General features: G+C 48.1%; 1 protein-coding gene across 4 annotated transcripts in view; it reads left to right on the top strand.

The window, feature by feature from the left end:
- The window catches only part of Bicra (BRD4 interacting chromatin remodeling complex associated protein), a 77,476-nt gene that overhangs the window by 2,458 nt on the left and 58,227 nt on the right, over nt 1-16,791 (top strand). The gene's annotated exons all lie outside the window — the stretch shown is intronic.

Below are 16,791 nucleotides of genomic sequence, written 5' to 3'. Positions count from 1 at the left end.
CCTGATTGTCTGACTGAGGCTGTTGTAGTGGTTTCTGCTCCTCTGGCCTGGGACCCACATGGTGTCTTGATACAACTGTCAAAGAACTTGGATCTCACACCAGGCCTAACCTTACTTAGGCAGGTCTGTAACCTGCTTGGCTCTGTCACCTCCTCACCACATACTGGAAGTTCTTTGACTTGACTCGGAGGTAGGGAAAGAAGTAGCCATCTAAGTCTTAGATGTTTGGGGTAAGGACGACCTGTGTGGTGGAGGGGTGGGCCGTGCGAAGTTGAGCAGACAGAGAATACAGTAATCAGTGGCTGGGGTGTGCTCACTAGAGGGAAGTTTACTGTCCCCAGTAAGGGAGGTGATATGGGTGGTGTCCTTTTTACAGGAAAGTAAACTGAGGCTCCTTGGCTAAGTTGTGCTGGCCAAGTTGCAAGTTTGTCGTGAGGCATAGACGAGGGTCTGAGTCTAGGGTTGTTGCTCCCCCACTGATCTCTTCCTTTCATAAGGATAACATAACTTAAGTAAGGGCTGGGCACACCAGGAGGAGAGGGGCTATTGGGAACACTGACTTTAGAGATTCAGTATGCCTGAGAGGAAGTGCCCATTTGGGGAAGATGGGAGAAACTTAAATTAGATCTAAAGAGGGACAGTCCTGTGTCTTGCCTACTGTGTACTTGTTTGCTTGCTTTCCTTCCCAGAAGCCTCTGCCACCTTTGCTAACTTTTCCTGGGATATTGGGGTAGGGGTTCCCTTAGCCTCTGGAAGGGCCAGGAATCAGCTCAGCATCAAACCTTGGGGTCACAGGAAGGATGGGGGGAAGGAGGTTCTCGGGCATATGCGGGGGTTTCCTAGCCCCAAGGGCAGCTCCCGCTCTTCATTCCCCATTCCTGAGACTTCCTTGACTCCTAGTCTCAAGAATGCAGAGGGTGTCTGGGGGGTTGGGGGGGATGTTAATTGGAAACAGAAAAGCGTGGCATTCTTTCAAGGAGCTTGGGCTTCAAGGAGCCAGGCCTGCCCTCCAGTCCCCCTCACCATCCAGCCGGTCAGGAGCTGGGGTGGGAGGCCCAGGTCATCTCATCCTGGTCTCTTCCCCTGATTCTTGAATGCAGCCAGGAGGAGCCTTGCACCTGGCTTCCTCTCCCCAGCAGGGTCATACACCCCCCTTACCCTCTGCTCGCCATTTTTTTTTTTTTTTTTTTTGTCCCCAGCTATGAAAGATACAGCCCCACCATAGCCTCAAGCAAGGTTGGGAAGTGCTGAATTGAGTGGTCCCTAAGGACTCCCACCCCCCAATTCCTTCTGTGCCTGTAGCAGCCCCTGTTTAACTGTTCCCAATTGACTGAAGCCTTTGTGTCTCCAGGACAGACACGGTCCCCCGTGAGAGGGCCTGAGGAGCTTTCCAAAGGCATTTTAGTTTGGGAACAATGAATTTTGTGTATGAGTTATATGTATTCAGGTGGTGGCTGGGGAGGGAGAGTGCCTTTGTTTCTTCAATTGTTTCCAGCTAAACTTGCTGGGGAGTTGGGGTGTGTGTGTGTGTGTGGGACTGTTGATGGATCAGCCCTGGGATCAGTGCGTTTGCTGGAAGCCAGGTCAGCAGGAGAATTGCTCCCTGCAGCAGGGCTTGATTAATTCTGTCTGGTGGCCTGAGAGACTCTTAAGGAGGAAGTTTGAGCTGTTTTGCTCTTTCCTCCCTGATTCTGATGTTTTATTTGTTTTGGTTTTGTTTTTGCTTTTATTTATTTATATACTATCTCCAATTGCTGAGATTCTGTCACACCAGATTTTTTTGTTGTTATCAAGGCAGGGTTTCTGTGTGTAACAAATCCTGGCTCTCTTGGACTTGCTTTGTAGACCAGGCTGGCCTCGAACTCACAGAGATCCACCTGCCTCTGCCTCTGGAGTACCTGGATGAAGGGTGTACACATCCTCCACACTTGGCTAGTTTCATTTTCTGAAGTGACCAATACCTAAAGGACAGATTAAAAAAACAACAACAACAACAAAACAAAAACCTGAAACAGAAAGTTACGGTTGTTCTCCTGCTGTCCAGCCTCCTCCCAGCGCCCCCCACCTCCAGCTTCCTCCCCCTAGCTTCCTCCCTGGGGATGACGTCTCAACTCTGGGTCGAGCGTGTACGCTTGCCTCCCAAGAAACTCAGTTTGTACAGCTTGTACCACATTCTATTGCTCAGTTCTTTGCTTTTTCACGTTATCTTCCTAGAACACCTCCTGTGTAGCTTTTCCATCTTGGGAGGGGGCTCTGTGATATTCCACTGGCTAGGCAAGACATTGTTTCCTGTGATGGTGTGGCTGTGTGCATTGCCAACCTCCTGGATCAAGGCCTGGGATTTGTCTCCTGGTAGCTCTCAGAGATGTCTGGGATGCTGCCCTGTAAGGAAGTCATTGTCCATCCTGGCTGTTCTCATCCAGTCTGTCTGCTGAGCTGCCTTTACGAGCTTGGCAGTATTTGTATTCCAGGACATATTTGCTTTATTCCCCTGCTCAGAACCTGTATCACATGTGTAGTACAGAGCAGAACCTTGGCTCTGGAACCCAGTTGTGGGTCTGAATTTCATGTCTGTAACTTGCTACCCAAATGGGGCTTGCTGGCTCTAGTCCTGTTTCTTCTCCTCCATGAAACCTGGGACCAGCTCTAACCGGTAGCTGTGAGGAAATGCAACTCGGGTGAAGTTCATGAGTCACTATGTCTGGGGTCTGTACCATTTCAGCCAGTTCTTTTTCCAAGCAGCCTTTTCAACCTAGCTGGGCTGGGAATTCTATAATAGGTAGGCACAAAACAGGGTGCCAGATTTCTCAGTGCTGAATCTGGAATCCAGGGTCTCATTGCATGCTAGTCAGCCATACCTTTAGCCCCTGGCTGGGGGATTCTAGGCAGGGGCTCTACCACTGAGCCACACCTCCCTGACACATCTTTTATTTTAAATTTTGTTGTCCATAGGAATGCTGGCATTACAGATGCTCGCCACCTTGTTTGGCGCCTACATAGGGTTCAGGGACTGAGTTCAAATTGTCTGCCTTGCACAGCCATCTCCCAGGTCCCAAGGTTTTGTGAACTTTTTTTGTTGTTGTTCAGCTCCCCAGTAGCTAGGATGCCAGCTCTGTGCCACAACATCAAGGTCTTCTTATATCTTACACAAGCTGTGCCCTTGAACTCCACCCAGCCCCCCCCCCCCAGCATTGGCACGGTATTGTACTCTGTGTGTATAGGAACTTAGGAGTGTGTATGTGGTAAGTGTGCATATGTGCACATTTGTGTGCAAGTGCAGAGGCCAGAGGGAGGTCCCAGGCATCCTGCTTTATCATTCCCCTTACCTTACTCTCCGAGACAGGGACTCTCAGCCTGGAACTGGTTGGCAGCCAGGAATCCCTGTGTTCTGCTCCCGCCATTCCTTTCCTTCAGTGCTGGAGCTTCGCATGGCCATACCTGGCTTTTCACCACATCCTCATGCTTGCACAGAGTAGTACCCCTTAAGCAGCCGAATCACCTCCCCAAGCTCAGTCTTGCTCTTGATTATGTATTTGTTTATTGGGGGGGGGGGGAGTACAGGAGTGAGCCTTGCATTTATTTATATGTTTGTTTCTGGTTATTTGTTTCTGGTTATTTGTTTCTGGTTATTTGTTTTTGAGACAGGGTTTCTCTGTGTAGCCTTGGCTGTCCTGGAACTCACTCTGTAGACTAGGCTGGCTTCAAACTCAGAAATCCGCCTGCCTCTGCCTCCCAAGTGCTGGGATTAAAGGCGTGCGCCACCACCGCCCGGCCTGTTTGTTTGTTTATTGTATGTGTGGAGGTGTGGGAGTGCCACAGTGAATGTGTGGCGGTCTGAGAACAACCTCCAGGGGAGTCACTTCTCTCCTTTCACTATATGGGACCTGGGGATCAAATTCAGGCCATCAGCCTTGGCAGTGTGGGTGTGTTTAAAGTTTTTATTTTTTAATTTTTAATTTTCTATATAGGGGTCTCACTATTTAGCCCTGACTGACTTGGGACTCGCTGTGTAGACCAGTCTCACAGAGATCTGCCTCCTGAGTGCTAGGATCAAAGGTGTGCACCACTAAGCTTGACTGGAAAAAAATAAAGTTTTCCAGCCAGCCCGTCAGTTTATTCATGGTGTACTCATCTTTAAAAGTGTTAATTACGTTTATTTATGTAGAGGTTAGAGGACAGATTGTCAGGTGCCATCTACCATGTGTTTCTGAGGATATAATTCAGGCCATCAGGCTTGGTGGCTTGGTGGCACTGAGCCATCAGAGCAGGCCAGGTATTGGCACTTGAAGTGGAGGGCACCAGTCAGCAGTTATGGTGGTCACAGATCAGCAGCCTCAGTTGACTTCTGGGTCACAGAGCTTCCCTCTGCTTGGATGGCTGTGATGTTTAAATGGCTGACTTGCAGAAGGCTTCCAGTACAAGCCTTACCTCTGAAGGAGGCTCCTGTGCTTGCTTTGGTGTAATTATTTTTCACATTTTTATTTTTTAATTAATAGACGTGGGAGGTGGTGGGATTGCACTTGTGAGTGCAGTGCCCAGGAAAGTCAAAGGTGTAATGTCCCCTAGAGCTGGAGTTAGTTTTGAGCCAACTGAAGAGGGCGCAGAGAATTGAAGTTGGTGAATTCGAGGTTTCTGGATAGACTTTTAACCCCTGAGCCGTCGCTCCAGCCCAGATTCTCATTTTCTATTAGAGAAATTTGAAAGCAACCACTCCAAGTTCAAAGTAGCATAGCCTGTCCAGATGTTCCTGGAACATTTTTTTTTCCTGATTCTTTCTTTGGTCTGTTACCCCTGCTCCACAGTGCATAAATCATTTTTTACTTTTGCTGGGGTGTTTCTGCTGAGTTTTCAGTGAGATCATATTCATTCACGTGGTGGTGTTTGTTGTATTGTTTCTGGGGTCCAGACTCCATTTCACCTCCTCCAGGGGACGGCCTATGCTTTGAGAAGTGGGTGGCTGCATTCAGTCCATTTCTTTGGTGGGGAAAACAGATCACAGGTCATGAGGGTTTGGGCTTGCTTATCCATTCTCCAAGGTTCCCCATTTTGGGACATTAGTGATTTCTCTGTCTTGATCTCACCCTATGGGCCATTGTCTGATTGCCTAGGTTTAGGGGTTCATACCTTGGGTGTATGGAATGTAGGGCACAGGTGCAGATATTGTCAGAAGAAATTGTTCCCATTTGTTAGGCCTGGTGGTGTGGGCCCAAAATCCCAGCTACTTGCAAAGTTGAAGCAAGAGAATCCTGAATTTGAGTCCTACCTGGGCTCCAGAGGAAGATCAAAGTTAGGCTGAGAAACTTAGTGAGACTGTGTTAGAAAAAAAGAAAGCGGGTCTGAGGGTGTAAAGTACAGTGCAGTGCCTGGAATCTCCCTGTAAGAGGTGGGGCTGAGACCCAGCAGCAAGAAGGAGGCCCTGATTTTGATCCATTGTAGCATGCACACACAAAACAAATACATTCAAGAAAAACAACAGAAGAATGGTTCTCATCAAGGAGAGTGGAAGAAGGGGGCTGTAGCCTCTGCATGGTAGTATGTCCCTTGGAAGCCTGAGTGTCTTAGTCAGGGTTTCTATTCCTGCACAAACATCATGACCAAGAAGCAAGTTGGAGAGGAAAGGGTTCATTCAGCTTACATTTCCACATTGCTGTTCATCACTGAAGGAAGTCAGGACTGGAACTCAAGCAGGTCAGGAAGCAGGAGCTGATGCAGAGGCCATGGAGGGATGTTACTTACTGGTTTGCTTCCGCTGGCTTGCTCAGCCTGCTCTCTTATAGAACCCAAGACCACCAGCCCAGGGATAGCACCACCCACAATTGGCCCTCCCACCCTTGACCACTAATTGAGAAAATGCCCTATAGCTGGATCTCATGGAGGCATTTCCTCAACTGAAGCTCCTTTCTCTGTCCAACTTGTGTCAAGTTGACACAAAACCAGCCAGTACACTGGGTCATCTGCCTGGGGTTTTAGTTAGACCTGGCTCTGCCTCTTCTAGTTCTGTGGCTAGGTGACAAGGCTGGTCATTTCCTTAAAACCTAGGGTGGGGAACCAAAAGCATGAGAATGATAAGACTCGCTTCTCTTGAGAGCCCCATTATTAACTGCAGTCTTGTGCGACCAAGTGTTCTGCATGTGCCAGGCTCCGCACCAGCACTGGGAGTGGAGTGTGTTGGGGGACAGAGTCGCTCTTTCTGCAGTTTGATTGAGTCAGAGAAATAAATGGTGGATGACTCAGGACACCCTCTATCACATACACCCCCCAGCCAGCCTCAGCTGCCTTTGCACCCTTCTGGTTGCCAGCTCCGTCCTTCCCTCTGCTTGTAGGGAGCTTATGATTCTTCAGTGACCCTTCCCTAGTTTCTTCTCTAGCAGACTCGGGGGCCCAGTGAGCCGAGATACCTGTCTAATGCGATGGGACTGTTGCTAATGACCCTAGGGACCTTGAAAGAGCCTACGGGGAGCCTTGCTATCTCAGCATCCCAGGGTACCTAAAGATGAGGTCCGAGGGCCCCCTTGTATCCTGAACCAGGTGTGGGCATTTCTGTAGCTTGTCTGTCCAGTTATATGGTGGGCTGGCTTCCACAGCTTGGAGCCCACCAATGCACTGAACATTAACTTTTCTATGCCTCTCCTGGGGTACACATAGTGCCTTGAATGCTTGGTGTAGAGGGGAGAGGTCTCAGGGGGGCTTGGTAGCTCCCAAGGCTCCTCATGCTGGCTCCTCTACTTCATAGTTTCAGTTATTTAAATTGAGCAAGAGGGGTGAATACAGGCATGATGGTAAAAATCTGTTGTCCAGCATTTAGAAGGCTGAAGGAGGATTACAAGGTAGCATGGGCTACAGAGCAAGTCCGTCTCAGAACAAACACCCTAAAAATCCCAGTGTTGTAACACATGCTTAAATCCACTTGGTAGGTGGAGGCAGGAAGATCAGGAGTTCAAAGCTATCTTCAGCCATGTAGCAAATTTGAAGCCAGACTTGGGTACAGAAGACACTGCCTCACAAAATAAAACAAATACGAACAGCAAAAATGGCTCAAAAGTACCTTCCCGGTTTAGAGAGATGCATCTCTGAAAGTTGTTCCTCACGAGCATATGGACGCGTGTTAGAATCTGAGCGCTCCCATCAGAGGCTGGGCATGGCCACTCCCATGGCAGTAACCCAGGCATAGGGCTGGTGCTAGGGGCATCATATCAGGGCTTAGCTCCAGGTTCAATGAGAAACCCTGCCTCAAAAGAAAAGAGTAAGGCAGATACTGGGCAGTGGTGGCACATGCCTTTAATCCCAGCTCTTGGGAGCCAGAGACAGGAGGATCTCTGGGAGTTCAAGGCCAGCCTGGTCTACAGAGCAAGTTCTAGGACAGCCAGGGCTACTCAGAAGCCATATTTCAAAAAAAAAAAAAAAAACAAAAGGAGGAGGAGGAGAAAGAGATGCAGGTGGAGGAGGAGGAAGAGATGCAGGTGGAGAAAACAGGTGGAGGAGGAGACATTGTCAGTGGCAGAGAGTGGTGGAGCAGGGCACTTCATGTTCTCCACCAGCCTTGGGCACCAGCACACACATGTACACAGACACAAACTACACACACAGGGTAGGGCCTGGCTCAGCTTGCCTAGCTGTGAACAAAACTCTGGGTTTCATCCCTGGTATCTCAAACTGAGCATGGTGAAGCAAGCTTATTATCCCACCACTTGGGAGATGGAGGCAGGAGGATGAAAAGGTCAAGATTATTTCCAACTTCATAGAAAGTTTATGTCCAGCCTGAGTTACATGAGCCCCTGCTTCAAAATAAAATATAAACACCTTGCATAAACCATCTTCAGAGAAATAAGATTCATAAACGTCTAGTAGATGGTTAATTGTTCCATTTTTAAATTTTATTGTTGTGGTGTGTGGGTATACACGTGTCATGGTAGAGTTGTAAAGGTCAACAGACGGCTGGGTAGTCTGTTCTTTCTTCTTTATGGTGTTTCAAGACTTGAACTCAGATCTCCATACTTGTTCAGCAATCACCTTTACCCACCAAACCATCTCGTCAACCCTAATTGTTCTATTTCATTTCTGTTGCTATTAATCTTTTACTATGCCGAACTTACAAGTTAGACTTTATTGTAGATATATATGTACATAGAATATAGAATTTTCATATATTGTTTATATATTCTTGTTTGTTATTGATATAAATAAATGATATATTAATTGGGTTAATTTATATACTAATTAATATATGTGAAAGGCCTATCAATAGTGTCTGGAACCATCCTCTAGATGCCTTGGACTTTCTGCCCCTCAGGTAATGGAGGACTGTTGCAAATCCTTATTAGCATTTCTTGCTGGGGTGTAATTTACATACAATAAAATATACAAAGTCCACACTTGTTTTCTGACAAGTCTTGGCCATAGTGTAAGTCACACCTCATGAAGACACAGCACATTCCTGGCCACACCCAGCTAGCATCCTCCCAGCAACTGTCCCTGATGACTGTCATCCTGGCCACAGCCACTGTTTCACAGTTGTGGAATGCCACCTGTAGAATGGTATCCTTCAGCGTGTTGGTAGACACAGGGTCTCATGTAGTTTGTCCCTCCTGTTACCTCCTAAGTGCCGGGATTACGGACAGGCACTGCCACGCCTGGCTGTCCTTCAGGTTGAGTGCCTTCTACGTGTGTTTATGACATGAGTTAGTATGTGTGCGGGCATGGACTTGCCAATGCATATATGTGTGTGGAATTCAGCGCAATCTGGGGTGCCCATCCTTGCCTTACACCTGGTTCGAGGTACCGTTTCTTGTTTTGCCAAGGTAACAGGCTCATAAGCACTCAGGGATTCTTGTGTTCCCACCTCCCATCTTACCACAGGATCACAAGAAATACAGATATGTGCTACTGTGACCACCCTTACTTGGGACTTGGCCGGGGGCGGGAGGGGGGGCGGGTTCGAACTCAGAGCCTCACACTTATTCAGCCATCACTTTACTTACTAAGCCATTCCATCAGCCCCTAGGGTGAGCGCATTTTGCTCAGTATCACTTTGTAGACTCACAGCCTAGATCAGGGGTATGTGGTATGTAGCTGTCCACACGAACATGTGTGTCCCTTTGGATAGAGGCCAGAGGTTAACAGCAGGTAGTTTCTCAATACCTCCACTTTCTTTTTTCCTTTAAATTTTATACTTACAGTTATTTTAAAATCACACCCTTTTTTTTTTTGGTGTGATTCCAGGCAGGGGCTCTACCACCGAGCCATGCCCTCTGCTCCTCACTGGGGGTCCTAGGTAGGGGCTCTACCGCTGAGCCACACCTTCAGTCTTCCCTTTTCTTTATAACTTGGGACAGGTTCTCACTAAGTTACTGTGGCTGGCAATTAAATTGCAGTCCTACTTTGGTCTCTTAAGTGCTGACACCATAGGCTTCTGTCAGGTTTGGCTCGAGGCTCACTACTTTATTTGTTAGAGTTCCTGGCATCTTACTTGGATGAACAGAATTTTCTAGAGTCCACCCAGACCTTTTCCTTCCTGGGTATGTCCCTTTCCATGGCTTTGTACTTTAACTTAGAGTTTAAAAAAAAAAAGTTAAATTTGTGTCTGGATATTGTGTGTGTGTTTGCACGCACACCACTATGTGTATTGAGGTCAGGTGACAAACTTTGCTCCACTATGTGGTCCACAGGGATGGAATTCAGGTGGTTACGTTAAGTGGTCAGCGCCTTCACCTGCTGAGCCATCTGGCTGGCCCTACCTCTGATTATTAAGAAGCCTGGAGCTGGCTGTGCCCCCTTTTGTTGCTGGAAAACATCAAGCCAACTTCTGTGCCTAAATTAATATCCTCTCTCCAACATAGCAGAAGTACAAGATAACTATTTATCTCAATACAAATACAGGGAGGGACAGGGGTTCCAACTAAGAATGCTTGCTGCTTTAATGTGAGGACCAACATTCAAGACCTAGCACCCGTGTCAGGTGGCTCAGAAGTGCTTACAGTGTCAGCTCCATACACTCAACACAGCTACACACATGCATAAAGAAAAACACAGTAAATTATACCGTGTGCATGTGCTGAGTGGGGGGGGGGGGTGGTTTAAGGTGATTGGTTTGCAAGAATGGGGACCTGAGTTCAAGCCCTAAAACCCTAGTTAAAAACAAAACAAAAACAAAAAGCAAAAACAAACAAAGAAAAAAGAAAAAAGAAAAAAAAAAAAAAAACAGACGCTAGAAGATGGGAATTCCAGGCCAGCCTAGGCTACATAGCAGATTCCATCTCAAAACATAAAAAGAATAGAATCACATGTGATGTGTGTACTAGTCCAGGTCCGTATGTGCACCGCTGTACATTATATGATCAGTTATGATACATCCAGAACCGTAAGGGAAGTGCGCAAACAAAATTCTACATCTACCTGCTCAGGCGTCCCTGTCACCTCAGCTGTTCTGGCCTGCGGTCACTCATCCTTTGCTGTCCCTGCAGATGGCTCTGTGTGGAGATTTTGCTGGGTGTAAAGGCTTATATCCCTCCTTGTGTCTTCCTCCCCCAGCTGCCTTTCAGATACCACGTGTGCACGCTTTTCTCTGTCTCATGTTCAGTGGCTCGCAGACACTGCTTGACTCAGTAGTAGAGCATTTTGCTTCCCCCCCCCCTTTTTTTATTTTTTTTGGTTTTTCGAGACAGGGTTTCTCTGTATAGCCCTGGCTGTCCTGGAACTCACTTTGTAGACCAGGCTGGCCTCGAACTCAGAAATCTGCCTGCCTCTGCCTGCCCAGTGCTGGGATTAAAGGCGTGCGCCACCACCGCCCTTAAAAAACCTTTTATCACATTTATTTACTGATTTGAGTTTATGAAGAGGGAGTGCATGCCATAGCACATGTGTGGAGATCAAAGAACAATATGCGTTGGTCATTTTTCTCGTTTTTTGTTTTTGTTTTTGTTTTTGTTTTTTTTTTTTACCCTGTGGTCTTGGGGAATCGAACTCAGGCCCCTGTGCTTAGCTGCAAGCACCTTTTACCTGCACAGCCATTTTACCTGCCAGTAGAATATAGTTCTCAATGCATGAGACCTGGGGTCATCCTCAGCACTGGAGTAATGGTTTGGGGTGGGGGGAGTGGTAAATGAGATGAAGTAGTTGAAAGAAATCTACAGTTTAGATTCCCAGGTTATTTCTGGCCGTCTGTCTGTTCCAGAGACAGAGAATTGACTTCTTCAAAGTCCAGTGCCAAATTGCTACCAGAGTTGAGATTTGCTGCTAGTTAATTCTAATACTGAAGTGTCCATTTTCCTGGCCTGTGGTGTGTGCCCCTCTCGGGTATGGTGAGGCAGAACTTTGCCTTCCGGGCAGATGAGGAAGGCGTTCTGGATCTGTATTCCTGGACCGGTTCAGGAGGTGGCTTCCATCTGGGTTATGCACCCTGGTAGCTTCTTGAAGCTGAGTGTTCTCTGCAGGCACTGGGCACAGTGGCTAGCCATGAGAAGACTCCCCTGGCCTGAGGGATTTTGATCAAAGCCACCAGGAACTTTTCAAGGGAGGATGGGCCTGGTAGATGGAACTGGACATGCGTGCTGTGGTTTTGTGGACGGGAATCAGAGAGCTAGTATCTAGCATGAGCCAAGGCCACAGGGATGAGTAGCTCATAGGTGGGCTTGCACGTGGTATGAGGGGCAGCCCTTCCATAAGAAAGCTCAGTCACCCCTGAGTTGGCAAAGGGAGGCAAGGGTGAGGCTGTGTGAGGGCAGCTCCCAAAGAAGGGACGCCTGGCTGAGAATCCTTCCCAGGCTGTGTACTTGTGGGGAGGAGAGTCTCACCCAGGTGTGAAGGTCAGAGGCTCCTCCTGAACAAAGTAGGGAGTTTCCAGAAGCCTCTTGGCTCAGAGGGACTAGGGTCAGGTTTCCTGGGTTAGAGCAGGTGTTCTGGAAGCTCTGGGTCAGGAAGGGAACCAGCCTGGGCCACTGTTAGGAACCCAGGAAGGTGGGAGGATGGGCCCTGTGGGGAGGCTCAGTGAGGCTAGAAGATAGAATTCAAGGCCATCCTCAGTTATATAGCAAACTCCCTGAAACAGTATCTCAAGAAAAGTCAGGGAGTGGGCAGCAAGGTGGCTCTGTAAAAGATGCTTGCCACCAAGCCTGACCCCCTGAGTTCAGCCTATGCGATCTATGGTAGAAGGAGAGAACCAACTCCCACTCCACTGGTTGCCCCCTGACCTCCACATAACACATTGTGCACACTGTGCATTCATACACATACACACATACATATAAAAGGGGGAAAGAAGGAATGAGTGAGGGCTACCTGGGTGGGTAGAGGGCAGGCAGAGGCAGCTATGAGGCTGGAAAAACCCCTCTTTTGGCTCTAGGTTCTCTGAGGTAGAGATCCCTGGCCTTCCATCCAAAGTCCTTGTACCTGGCTCCTTTCCCTGGCCTTATCTCCAGCCCTTTTATCTGCTTTCCCCACACCCAGGCTCCCAGCTCCTTCACTCTCACCTGTCTCTACTGGGCTGTGCCCAGGGCCACTTCCCCATGCTCTACTGCTGGCTGCTTAAGCAGGCATCTGCCCACAGCCCCCTGCTCTGTTGGCACAGAAGTCTCTCCTACAGGCCCTCCAGGACCTAACACGTCATTCAGTCCTTACTTACTAAGCAGAAGAAGCTACACCTAACTTTCACACAGGTTGTGGGTGTAGAGGACACCCCGGTCAAGTTCTAAGAGTCTGCAGGTTTCTGGAGTGTATGAGAGGAAATGGTGATAGAAGGTTCTGGAAGAGGCAGGGGAGTGTGGGGCTGAGTTGAGGAGAGCAGCTTTCTCACAGGTTGGCTGCTGGGGCCCCTGGGAATAACTAAGGCCACCCTGGTGGAAAAAACCACTTAGGAGGTCTTCCTGCTTGGCCTGCCTCAGGAGCCTCTGTTTCTTTGTGCCTTCTATAAGTACATGGTAGTTCCGAGGTCTTCAGATTCCTTTTAGGGGTCCTCAATAGAAAAACACATCTAGAGCCAAGCGTGGTGGCACATACCTTTAATCCCAGCACTTGGGAGGCAGAGGCAGGTGGATTTCTGAGTTCGAGGCCAGCCTGGTCTACAAAGTGAGTTCCAGGACAGCCAGGGCTACACAGAGAAACCCTGTCTCAAAAAACCAAAAAGAAAACCACATCTATAGCTGTATACCCTCCAGGTTTTTTCTTCTGAAATAGGGTCTTACTGTGAAGCTAGATAGGCTTACCACAGACTCACAGTGATGCCCCTGCCTCTGCCTGCTGAGTGTTGAGATTAAAGACATGTACTATCATCCCTGGTCCAATATGGGGAAAGGATTTTGGGCTCCTTTCAATGAGACAGGAACTCCTGTAGCCCAGCTCTTGACCTCACAGTACAGCCAAAGATGACCTTGAGTTGCTGAACCTCCTACTCCCAAATTAACTGCCACACCCAGTTCATGTTCTCCTTGGAATCAAACCCAGGTCTTCACTCTACCAATGGAGCTATAGCTTAGCCCTGTCTAAGGGTTTTATCTAGAATCTAGATTGGGACAGCCTGAGTTGGCTCTACCTGGTCTATGTCTGGGATACATCTTTTTGGAAAAGACTTGGAGTATTGTGCTGTTACAGTTGCATTTAGTAGTTTGGTTCAGAAGTGCCTTATTTCACAGAGGAGGAAACTGAGGCATGGAGATGATCATTGCCTAGCTGGGTATCATTGTCCTCGTCGTCGTCGTTGTCTTCGTCGTCATCGTCATCATCATCATAGTTGTCATCATTATCACAACACACATACCTTGCCAATGTTTATTCACAAGCTATTAGATCAGGTTCTAGTTCTCAGGTCCAAGGCCAGAAAACCCAAAGCCACTTTGGAAATTAGCTTACTTTTCTTACCTCTTGACCCTAAACCATGGTTGGTGCAGTTCAGAAGCTCCTGTCCCTTGTCCTTAATGCCTTGGTAACCTGTGGTTATGGGAATTGATCCATGGTCAACAGCCTACTGGAGTCCCTAGATATATGTGAGGGCACCTCCTCCTACTAAGGGCTGGTGACAGATCGATGTGCAGAGAACAAAGGCCCTACCCTCCCAGCTTGGTTTCCAGCTAGAGAGCCCTACTGCCTTCTTGGTAGTCGGAAGGATGACACTCTGGGTCACCAAAGCTCTGTGTTCCTCCTCACAGTAACTGATGTTATAGACATCAAAATTCATTCCCTGGCCACCCAATGTATAGTGGCTCTTGACATTAAGGGACAGTTTAGGCAGTCCAGGAGCATCTGCCCTGTGAGTTGGGGTAGGGATGGGAAATGTAGACTTCAGGTTTGGATTGACTGCTGATCCACACCGCCCCCTGGGAGGGTGGCTGTGGAATTTAATTCAGTTGTGGAATTTAGTTCCGATGACATAAGGACCCTGCCAGTTGCTCTCTGTCCCAGCTGTTGTTGCTGTTATTATTACCGAGTTTTTGCCACTTGATACTGTACCTGCCTTGAAATAGACAAAGTTAGGCTGTAGCTCAAGGGCCTCTAACGTTAATGTACTGACACACTCCTTGGAGAGCCTGGTAGCCTGGGGGCTCTGAGACACTTGCAGGCAGGTCTCAGACAGAGAGATTCTTTCTGTCCTTCCCTATGGAAAGGTGTATTTTGGCTCACAGTTCAAGGATGGTGCCTAGCAGGAGGAAGTAAGCATGGCAGGAGTGTGAGGCAGCCTGCCGCAGTCCGTCCGTCACATTGTCTACGCGGTCAGGAAGCAGAAAGAAAGGAGCGCTGGCTGGCGCTTGCCTCGCTTCTCTTTTTTATTCAGTTCAGGACTCCAACCCAGGGAATGGTGCTCCCACACACCCAGGGAATGGTGCTCCCCACATTCGGGGTGAGTCTTCCTGCTCACAGTCTCAACCTGGAGTCCTGTAATTCTAGATTGTCAAGCCGACAGTCACTGTCAACCATCACAAGTTCACTCTTTGTCAGCTAAGCACCCAAAGATACCAATTAAAACAGATTTTCTTACACTCATTTGTATGAATGTCAGTGGCGCTCATGCCATAGCACAGTGTGGAGGTCAGAGAAAAACTTGCAGGAGTCAGTTCTCGCTTTCCACTATGTGGGTTCTAAGATTTGAACGCCCCAGATTGCTAACCCTGACTGCAGGCGCCTATACCAGCTTAAGTCATCTCACAGTCCCCAAAGATAGTTAAAGATTTCTCTTTAATTGTGTGTGCATGCCCATTCAGTCCTTGCAGAGGCCAGGTATCAGATTCCCTGGAGTCACAGGAGGCTGTGAGCCACCTGAATACAGGTTGTAGGAATTGGACTGGGGTCCTCTGGAAGACATGAGCCATATGTGCAGCCCAAAGATAGTACTTGTTTTTGTTTGTTTGTTTGTTTGTTTCTTGAGACAGAGTTTCTCTGTGGAGCCCTGGCTGTCCTGGAACTCACTCTGTTGTAGACCAGGCTGGGCTTGAACTCAGAAATCCGCCTGCCTCTGCCTCCCGAGTGCTGGGATTAAAGGCGTGCGCCACCACACCTGGCGATAGCACTTTTTAAAACAGCTTTTTTTTTTTTAACAGCTTTTAGCTAGCTAATTCATGTGTGTGCACGTGTGTGCGCGTGTGCGTGTGTGTATACACATGTATAGAGGTATTCTGAAAGCTCCTGGAGCTGAAGTTACAGGCAGCTCTGAGCCATGTAACATGAATTCTGGAAACTGAACCACAACACAATCCTCTGGAAAAGCAGTAACTTCTGAGTGATTTCTTCATCCCCCCTGATTTTATTTTTATTTTATTTTATTTTTATTTTATTTTTATTATTATTATTATTATTATTTTTTTTTTTTGGTTTTTTTCGAGACAGGGTTTCTCTGTATAGTCTTGGCTGTCCTGGAACTCACTTTGTAGACCAGGCTGGCCTCGAACTCAGAAATCCGCCTGTCTCTGCCTCCCAAGTGCTGGGATTAAAGGCGTGTGCCACCACGCCTGGCTTATTTTTATTTTTTTGAGATAAAGTATAGCCCAGTCTAGCCCTGAAGTTCTGGTTCCTGAAGTACATGAACATGCCTCTGCCTCCCCAGTCCCTGCAGCTGCAATCATGACTGTCATACCAGGCTCTGTTTACTATCATCTTTGATAAGGTTGGACTTAAATATGTATTGCTATTTCTCTTTTAGATATCTCTGTGTTCTTTGCCTCCATCTGTACTCTTTTGTTGCTTCTTATAGGTTGAATATTTTGTTTTGTTTCCTCTAAGGATCAGACTTAGGGCTTCTAGCATGCTAGGTAGCTGAAAGAAGTCCCCAGCCCCTCACTGGGAGATACTAGGCTGAGGCTCTACCACTGAGCCACGCCCCTAGCCCCTCACTGAGGGATTCTAGGCGGGGCTGTACTGCTGAGCCATGTTCCCAGCCCCTCACTGGAGGATTCTAGGCAGGGGCTCTACCACTCAGCCATGCCCCAAGCCCCTCACTGGGGGACTCTAGACAGGGGCTCTACCACTCAGCCACGCCCCCAGCCCCTCACTGGAGGATTCTAGACAGGGGCTCTACCACTCAGCCACTCCCCCAGCCCCTCACTGGGGATTCTAGGCAGGGGCTCTACCACTCAGCCACGCCCCCAGCCCCTCACTGGGGGATTCTAGGCAGGGGCTCTACTGCTGAATCACATCCTCATTTCCTGAATTAGACAAGGATTAATGACAGGCTCTGCCTCTAGCCCTTTGGGTGTCTTGTTTTGCACAATATTCTGTGTTGAGCTGGTAAGCGGGTGTCTTTTTGCTCTGTAGTTTCCATTCTGTGTCTTTGGCCAGCACTTGGCTTTGATTCTGAGTGCTGGGAGCCTGTAA

This window comes from Mus musculus, chromosome 7 (genome assembly GCF_000001635.26).
Source record: "Mus musculus strain C57BL/6J chromosome 7, GRCm38.p6 C57BL/6J".
Lineage (NCBI taxonomy): Eukaryota > Metazoa > Chordata > Mammalia > Rodentia > Muridae > Mus > Mus musculus.
The sequence above is the reverse complement of the archived record's forward strand: the minus strand, read 5'-3'. Positions and strand labels throughout refer to the sequence as shown.